The following is a 10,006-nucleotide window of genomic DNA, read 5'->3' on the forward strand; positions in this document are numbered from 1 at the left end:
TTGTATAATTATTGTCTAATATTGTAAATATTTTATTGTATTGTACTATATCAGTTTCATACAGATAGAATCAAAAAATCATCTAGAATGGAAATATTCTTAATCGGAAAAAATGTTTGGCTATTGGACTGACATAACTCCGATTGCAAAAGGTTAAATCTTCACTACACAAAATCATGTGTTTAGTATGTACCAATATACCAGTACAATTTTACAATATGTTAAAAGTTAAGTAGCTTTTAATAATAATCATCCATATTATGCATATACACTAACCAAACTTAAAAAACCATTAATCAAGAATAATTTCTTTCATTATTTCTGTAGAAAATTGTTTGAATAAAGATAAAAACAGCATACGTGTTACGTCTCCAAGTACATAATTTATAAATGTTCCTAATTTAATATTTATTACAATCATTTTGTTTTGTTTCTAGTATTTGATATCCACTGCAATATCATTGTAAAAATAAAGAATATAGATGCAAATTCTACTTAAAGTGCCCTCAATTGATAAACCATTTATCAATCTTGGATTGGTTTTAATTTTTGGATCAGTACAATCATTAATTTTTTCAAACGTGGTGACCGACGATTATGTATTAACTTTTCAGTAACAGTTGTTTTATAATAACAAATTGACAAACAGTAAACACAGATTGTTTAACTAGATCTTTATACGCATTATATGTACACGTTTCCGAATATAGTTACATACATATTGTCCCAACAGATGGGGGATGGTAAGTCACGAAGTGGCCGCTAGAGTGCGTCGACGATGAGGAGGTTTCCCGCAGTCAAAAGTATACGGTACAGTCTTCATATACCGTCCAGAAGAGGCATTAAGCATACTTACCTGGCGTAGAGGTTACCGTGATCATGAAGGCGGTTCCTCCAGGGTGAGGCTCTTCCATTGCACTTGGGTAGAGCTGACCCCTGCGAATATCCCTAATGTGGATATCTCGGGCGTATAATTTTTGTTAGTCGGGACTGCGTTCGCGCTATCCCGGGCAATCAAATTATAAAAATAAATTATTATTTACAGTAAGAGTTCCTCATTAATTGAAATACCGGCATATAAGACGGAATTTGTTTTTTAAAAATTGTATCTTTGTGAGCATCATTTAGATGAAATTTTCTTTGAATAAGCGTGTACAATTAAATAAGTACAAAAAAATCAAATTCCCCATTTCAATTATTCTCGTTATTTATTTAAAAGAAGAGAAAATCATTTTTCTTATTTCTTGTTATTCATATTTCTTATTTGTAAACTTATACTACACCTCCCTGAGTCCAGTAATAAAAAGTAAAGTAAATTTTTCTTATAGGACCATATAAGAAAAATGTTTCTTCCGTACAGAGTTGGGCAAAAAATTATCTAAAATTTTCGAATAAAAAGTAACCGAAAGTTATCTTTTATTCGAACTCGTTTCTCTCGGATACATATTCATCACAGTTTATTCGTCGGATACTTTTCACGATTTTGATTTGTCATCCGTGGGGGTCATCCGAATCTCGAAGTAACGGCTATGCGTTTCGACACCTCTAGCGGCGAGAATTTATTTGAGAGAATTTATTCGAAGATACAGCTGATGAGTTGCAAAGTATCTTTGACTTTTATTCCGAGAGTTCGAGGCAGCGCCACCATTTATTCGACGGTGAATCCCGATAAATACTCGCAACTCAAATGTATCTTTGATTTTCGACGTATGATTTTTCGCGTAACTTAGAAATTTATTGGAAGATCGATGTAGGGAAGATGATTTATTCAATTTTTTATTCGTGACGAGCATGAGGAATAGATGAAAATCACATGTATCTTTTATTCGTAATTGTATTCGAAACTCGGATAAAAGACCGAGCCACGTTGACAAGTCGTAATACTTACGTTTTAATATGCAAGTGTGTACTACGGTATAGTGACTCCCATTAATATTCGATCACTATTTATTAATTAAGCGATTGTTTAAACAAATAAATGTTTATTAGTGAAACAAATGTTTAAACCAGTGCATTTTTATTATTTAAATGATTCTTTAAACAAAAAAATTTTTATTACTTAAACAATTTACGTCACCTTTTGCAATGAGTAAAAGTCTTTATAATAAAAGGAAATGTCATTGGGTTTCACCATCGGTACTCTGCTGGATATTAAGAGTTATTAAGACAATTTTATAAAGAACTCTTTACGTTATGTATAGATACACGTACATAGGCATTGTATGTAATGAATGCATTTTTCTGTCTACGGTACTGAATTACCGACTCTGTAAAAAATGCTGAAATTTAGAATGAAAGACATCGATGATTTAAATTATCTGGAACCGTGCTAAATAAATAACAAGTTAACCATTTGCAATATTATTTTCGGACAATAAAATTGAAACAACGAATTAAAAAATTATTACTGAAGATATATATTTATGACGACAATTATCAGTGGATAGGCATAACTTTTTAATGAATTTTACTGCAAATTTCATCCTGATATCTGTTACGGTTCAACATTTATTGTAAAATGCCACGAAATTTCTCGACCCAGCACAGTGTCCGGCCGTCCAAGGCTGTATATCACGATGCAGCGTTCACTTCAGATAATTTTAATTTCGTCAGTTTACAGACACTTGGGGCTATATCCTCATTCTTTTGCAAATTTTTAAAAAGTTCCCTTCTATGAAAAGATTGCATTTGTTGAAAACAACGTACACCTTCAGCCAAAAGAAAGTAACACATGTTTCGTTCTTCTACTCTCGGAATCATTCGACAGGGATCGACGTCTGTCGTTGCACACATATACATATGTATATCGTCGCCTGTGATTGCACATATATATGTATATATTTGTGGCCGCTTCGACTGCGGCGAACGTAGATAGAAAAGAACAGCATGCAAACACGGCCGCGTGGCTGAAGGCGCAACAAAAAAGCAGCACAACCCGATGATATTATTATCCGATTTGTACCGTGTTTGGGCTTATTTTGTTCAGGAAAACATTTTCAATCGGTAGGTAATGATATCATTATGATAACGTTAATAAGATATAATATTAGATTTAGTTGGTAAACGCCAATACGCTACTCGTTACAATGTTGCCTCTGATACTGAATCACGACCATATGGAGAATAAAATTATGTTTGTTTTGATTTTTATATATCTTATTAACGTGATCATAATGTTATCATTACCTATCGATTGAAAATGTTTTCCCGAACAAAATGTGCCCAGACGTGGTATAAATCGGATAATAATATAGTCAGGTTGTAGTGCCTTTTTGTTGCGCCTTCGGCCGCTCTATTAAATTAAGTTAAACATCTGTTTAAATAATAAAAATTGATTTGTTTAAACTATCGGTTAAATAATAAATATTTACTTGTTTAAGCATTTGTTTAAATGATAAAAACTTATTTGTTCAAACAATCGTTTAAATAATAAACCATTATTTGTTTAAACATTCGTTTAAGCAATAAAAACTCATTTTAGTGAGTTAAAATGACCCCAATTAATATTATATATATATATGTACAGGGTGGTCCATGGCCACCTAAATATCCCTTCAGGTTATTGTGATGTAAAAAATATTTGTTACGTAACGTGCACGGTGTCAGTGGACCAAATATCTGGGAAGAATATTTTCTTCCGCAAGTCATTTGTTCCGGAGTTAGTTAGGTCATCGGTGTTTTTTGATACATAACTACATTTTTTTATTGCATCGTGTAACTGATCGAAAAGTACATCTAGATATGTATAATAACATGATCTTGAAATGACCTTGACCTTTGAAAATTAAAGTTTTACCTAGAACTGATGTCGAATATCTTCAATTTTCAATAACAAAATTATACTCCAAATTGTACTTTAACACAATATGTAAAAATAAGCATTACAGTTCACAGTATTTGAATGCAGGAGAACAGAATTAAAGATATAGCTTAGCAATATTAAAATTAATTTTTGAAGCTAGTTTTGATTGTTCTTTATAGTTTGAAGTATTACTTAATGACATCACAACTCACATGAACAATAATAGTTATTTCGAAAAATTGTCCCATGACGAGATTTTGGACGTTTTTGCATACTGTGGCGTCGTGTATTGAAAAACAATGGATACAATTGCAAAGTAACTCGAAAGAAACCGTTCATAAACAAGAAAAATAGGAAGAAGAGATTGGCTTTCGCTAAAAAATTTGTTTTAAAATATGAAATGTGGTAGAACAATGTAATTTTTTCTGGTGAAAGCAAATTTAATGTTTTCGCATCCGATGGGCGTAAAATGATCTGGCGTAAACAAAATAAGGTACTCGAAAATAAAAATTTGAAATCAACAGCAAAACATGGCTATGGAAGTGTAATGGTATCGGGATGTATTTCGGAGGTAGGCGTAGCCGAATTCATTTTCATCGATGGCATTTTAGACAAATACAAATACCTTCCTATTTTAAAGCACAATTTAATCAAAAGTGCTAATAATATGAATATACGTGACAGTTTTAAATATTACGAAGATAACGACCCTAAGCATAAATCAAGAATAATACAAGAGCATTTACTGTACAATTGTCCTAAAGTTTTGCACTCGCCATCTCAATCACCGGATTTAAATCCGAATGACCATTTGTGGGATCAATTAGATCGTAATATTCGCAAAGTACCCGTAAGAACAATTCCAAAATTAAAACAACGCTTAGTAGAAGAATGGAAATGTATTACCCAAGAATATTTAGTAAAAATTATTTCTAATATGCCAAACCGGTTACACGGAGTAATTCAACAAAATGGTTTTCGAACAAAGTATTAATGTTCACTATAATATCCTTTAAATAAACATATTTCTAACAAAATTAATGTAATTTGTGCAGTAATGTAAAAGTTACTTATATTTATTTATACCGATACGATATTCTCCGTACGTAACAATATCTATATTTATAGTTCGATTTATATTTTTTTTTGTAAATGCTCAAAAGACAATTTTATTCTAGTTAGGGCAGTCAGGTTAGTCTACGATACTATTTACTCCGTGATACTTTTTTACTCGTTTAAAACTCGGAGTTACCAAACTTAATTTTCATAAAACATGAACCTTCGACATTTCAACCATAATGCGATTAAAAAGTAGTCCGTTGAAACTAGTTCGTTAGAGTGAAGAAATGTTTTGACCCACAAATACAATTTCTGTATAATTTTACATAATAAGTTTGAATGATTACATATCTATAGTATAAGTGATGTTTAACAGTTAGATACTATCTAGTTAGTTATTTAACAGTTAGACACTATGGACATAGAAGCATAAAGTATAAAATAAGAATCAATTTTATAGATCAATTCCTATTTCATAGGGTATGGGATCCATTTACTGGGGCGGGGGGGGGGGGGGGGTACCAGTTACTGTACCTATATTAATTATACTTATTTTTAAAGCATAATGAATATTAAAAAAGAGATATATAACATATATATTAATTGATTTTAATGAAACTTTAATATCTCTTTTTTAATATTCATTATGCTGTAAAAATATGTATAATTAATATAGGAACAATAACATTACATTAATATTGGTACCCCACAGTAATTTGGTTCCTTACATATTCCTTATACATATATTATGTTCACCTTTCTCATTTTCTTTGCTAAAAAATAATGACACGTAAAATAAAGAAACGTATTATAATTAAACACTTATAATTTAATATATTCTTGTGTATGATACATCTGCTAATTATATTTGATATCTATACGAATGTTTAGTAGAATGAAGAACTAAATTTTTCTAAAAATATACAAACTTTGGAGTAACACCTTTAAATTATGAAAGGAATATATCATATCATGATCTATATACAATAATTAAATAGAAAGTACGTTCCATTTGGCCTCATTACTTAATATTTTATCCCTCTTTGACGTACCCAACCACTGATAGCGAAAATCCTGGCAACCAGCCCATTCCGTATATTTTTGCAGTTAACCGCGCATACTGAGATTTACTTACAAATTATTCTGTAGGACACAAAGATACATTTACTAGGCATCTTTATTACTTGTATCAATCGAGCAACCTCGAATTATTTAAAATCCATTTAACTTATTGATTCATGTTTCTTTGATATTATTCATATACGTACAGTCCTAGAAATTCGTTTATTCACTCAAACCAATTAGAATATTTTCACTTAACCCTTAATAATCTATAGTATAAATTTTTCGGCAATTACACAAGTAAAGTCAGGGTATTATTTTCGGTTGAGGTTTTTCGTATTGAATATGTTGATGAAATAAATTTTTCTTTCATTCTCGCTACTCCATAAGAAACCATAAAAATGTCTAATTTGGCTACACAACTCACTGTTAGTCAAAAATAGCATTTAGAACTTTGAAGCAGTTGTTGATTACTTTGATTGATTTTTGTGAAGTTATACATATAGAGTCGCAGAACTTGATATCTCAATTACAAAACGATGTTCAATTCCTTCATATCGTTTAAAGTTTAAACTATTTCGGTCTTAATGTCAACTCTTTTTAGGAAATCATAACTCGAACAATATTAAATATAGATACCAGCACAAGACAAACTATGCGTAAACCATTTTAAATTACTATTTGAGAAAGCACAGCTTCTAAATTGTTATAAACAATGTTTTAAATTTTCCACAATGCATCAGCAATTCACAATGTTTGAAACTTTTTTCTGTAGTATCGCTGAGGTGTGTTCTTTCACTTTTCATAAGTTTCATTATATAATATTGATAATTGCCAACGTTGTAAGTTTTTATTGCTCTGAACAACTGCACTTTGAGTGCCGCGGTGCATAGCGCTGGTGGCACTTGTCAAAAAACTGGCCAAATATTCATAATTTCAGGCGATTTTTATAAAAACTTCTTTTGTTTTCAGGGATACTGAATTCGAATAATTTATCAAAAACGAAAACTTCGAAATAGAGAAACTAATATCACTAGTATAAATATTATCCTACAATATTCATGACTAAAATTATAGAATTAGAACGTCGAATTTAATATGACGACTGTAACTTTAACATGATTTCGAAATTAACTATTTTGAAAAATTCCCTTTTGCGAATTTTTGAAAAACTAAACGTCCCTGCGCTTACAAGGGAACATATTCAGTTGATACAAGCCGATTTCGATGAAGCGTTTTTTTATCGGTAACCATCCACTTTGAAGGGGTGAAAACAGCCCTCAAAGTTGAGGGTCAAAACCACATTTTTTGAGATATCTCGGAACCCAGAGGTCGAAAAAATTAAATTATTTTTTTAAATTGTGTGTTTTCTAATAGAAAATGTAGTCGCGCAAGAAAATTTCAACAACATTTTTTGTTTAAACGATATATTAACAATTTGACTTTTTTTGCAGTTTCTCTTATTTATTATTAGTTCATTTTCATGTAAATTCGAGTGTGAGATCTTTGATCCAAAATTAAAACACTCTAGAGAGTGTGCCCATGGTAAAATTTTTTACAAAAATCTAAATTTGGTTACTAATGTACTTTCACGTAATGGTAATTATTCACAAAAAATGAAATTTAACAATAAAATTAATAAATTAAAAAAAAATCAACAATATTCATGCATAAAAATGATTGTTAAATGATCAATAATATCAATTTGGTCCTAATTTGCATATGCCCCGCTTGTCCGTACTGTGCGCCAGGTGCAAGACTATCTTTCATTATGCATAATTATTGTTAAATTAATATATTGTTTAATATATTATATATTCATTTTAATATATTGTTTAAACAAAAAACTTTTGTCAAAATTTTCTTGTGCGACTGCATTTCCCATTAGAAAACACACAACTTAAAAAAAAATTAATTTTTCGACCTCTGGTTTCCGAGATATCTCAAAAAATGTAGTTTTAACCACCAACTTAGAGGGCTGTTTTCATGCCTTCAAAGTGGATCGTTGCCGATAAAAAAAGCACGTGTCAAATATTTTTCGAAGAACTATAACTCACATAAGTTTCATCAAAATCGGCTTGTATCAACTGAATATGTTCCCTTGTTAGTACGTCATATAGTTCTACTGTATTATCGAAAACAATAAGAGGAAACCATGGATTATAAGTGTTATTCGAAAGAAAAGGTGCTGTTTTCTCCATATAATAATGACGACATTTATTTTGAGTCTATTCCAAATCATCGAAATCGGATGCTATTTGTATCCCCTGAGCTTAAATATATGAGACATCCTATATACACATAAATTTTTGTATTTTCTTCCGCTTATTTATGTACTTGTACATTACCATGTAGTTTTTGGTTTCGCTCGTTCCTCCTGTTTTTACGTTTTTTCTTACATGTGAAATGGATAAATATGAAATCATTATACAGGATGTTCACCTAACTCGAGCATGTAAAATTTCAGGCTTGTTTTTTATGATAGAAAAAAATGTCATAGGAAAGCATAAGTTGGTCCAGGACGGCAAATAATATGGTAGGCAAAAAAATTTGTTCAAGTTTATATTTTTTGAGATTTTAAGGTCATCGAAGTTTTTTTAAATGGAATGATATATTTTTATTATCACTATATGATAGCTGAGGTTAAGGCGAATCCAACGATCTGTAATATCATGGTCTTGACGTGACCTTGAGTGTGAACAATTCATGAAAGTAGGACGCTTGATGTAAATAGTGAAATAATGATGACATGATGCCCCTAGGGTTTCAAGAAATGTTCTTGAACCTTGACTACTGTCTTTAGGCATTTCCAAAGCAAGTGTGTCCCGAATATTGCAACGTCATTTTCATCCATTACATATTTCCTTACATCAGGAGCTTCATGGCAACGACTTTGAGAATCGCGTTGCTTTTTGTACATAGTAATTGGTGCAAATACAAAGAAATGAACATTCCTTTTATGACGTTCTCTTTACTGACGAAGCTATTTTGTCTAATCATGGACAACTGAATACACATAATATCCACTATTGGTGCACTGAAAACCCGAAATGGCTTCGACAAGTTGTACACCAGTGTCTATGGAGTGTAAATGTATGGTGTGGAATCTGATTTACTGGAAAACGTTTCCCTGCTTCAAAGGCGACGGCTATCCAGCACACAATGCATTAATAGCTCGCCAAGTATTACACCAAACTTTCCGCAATGCTGAATCGGTCATGATGCAGATATTCAATGGCCTGCACGTTCGTTGGATCTTACAGTTCTAGATTTTTTTCTTTGGGGTGCAATAAAATCAGAAGTTTATAACGACATGCCCACAACAACGGAAAATGTGAGAGAACGGATTAGAACCGAATGTGCTAATATCAGTGATCAAGTTATGAGGAGGCTCGGAGAATCGTTCATTAATCGGTTACATAACTGTATTGAAGTAAATGGACATCATTTTGAACACCTGCTGAAATAAATTTTCCTTTATTATTTATTCTGTCAACGTTATTTCACTATTTACATTAAGTGCCCTACTTCTATGAATTTTTCATACTCAAGGTCACGTGAAGGACATAATATTACAGGTTGTTGGATTCGTCTTGACCTTGGTTATTATATAGCGATAATAAAAATACATCATTCCATTTACAAAAACTTCGATGACCTTGCAATTTCAAAAAAATATTGTATAACCCTGAACAAATTTTGTTGCCTATCATAATAATTGCACCTCTGAACCAACTAATATTTTCATCTAACATTTTTTGCAGAGGTAGGTGAGACACCCTATACACTAAGAAACTAAATTATGTTTCCAAATATAAGTTCGATCTTTAAAGCAATCGTACACAGACATTAAACCGATATAGATTATTACATTAAATTTTTCTCAAAAACACCTAAAACAATTAGAAAAATTACTTTCTTATCTTTTCTGAGCAAATAAACCAATTTTTCTCATACCAATAAAAAGGAAATGTATGAATCTGAAGTTCTTATGAATCGGAGGTTACATGATTTATCACAATAGATAATATAAATGGTCTAACTAAATATTTTACATATGATTTTCTATGATTTTAAAAACTG

At 31.2% G+C, this 10,006-nt stretch overlaps 1 non-coding gene across 1 annotated transcript; it reads left to right on the forward strand.

Moving 5' to 3' along the window:
- Positions 1–848: 848 nt before the first annotated feature.
- Positions 849–1,010, forward strand: LOC143359416 (U1 spliceosomal RNA). Its single transcript, XR_013083111.1, has one exon. It is a non-coding gene; the product is annotated as a U1 spliceosomal RNA (small nuclear RNA).
- The last annotated feature ends 8,996 nt before the right edge of the window (positions 1,011–10,006 follow it).

The sequence above is a fragment of the Halictus rubicundus genome, chromosome 11 (assembly GCF_050948215.1).
Source record: "Halictus rubicundus isolate RS-2024b chromosome 11, iyHalRubi1_principal, whole genome shotgun sequence".
In the NCBI taxonomy this organism is placed as follows: Eukaryota; Metazoa; Arthropoda; class Insecta; order Hymenoptera; family Halictidae; genus Halictus; species Halictus rubicundus.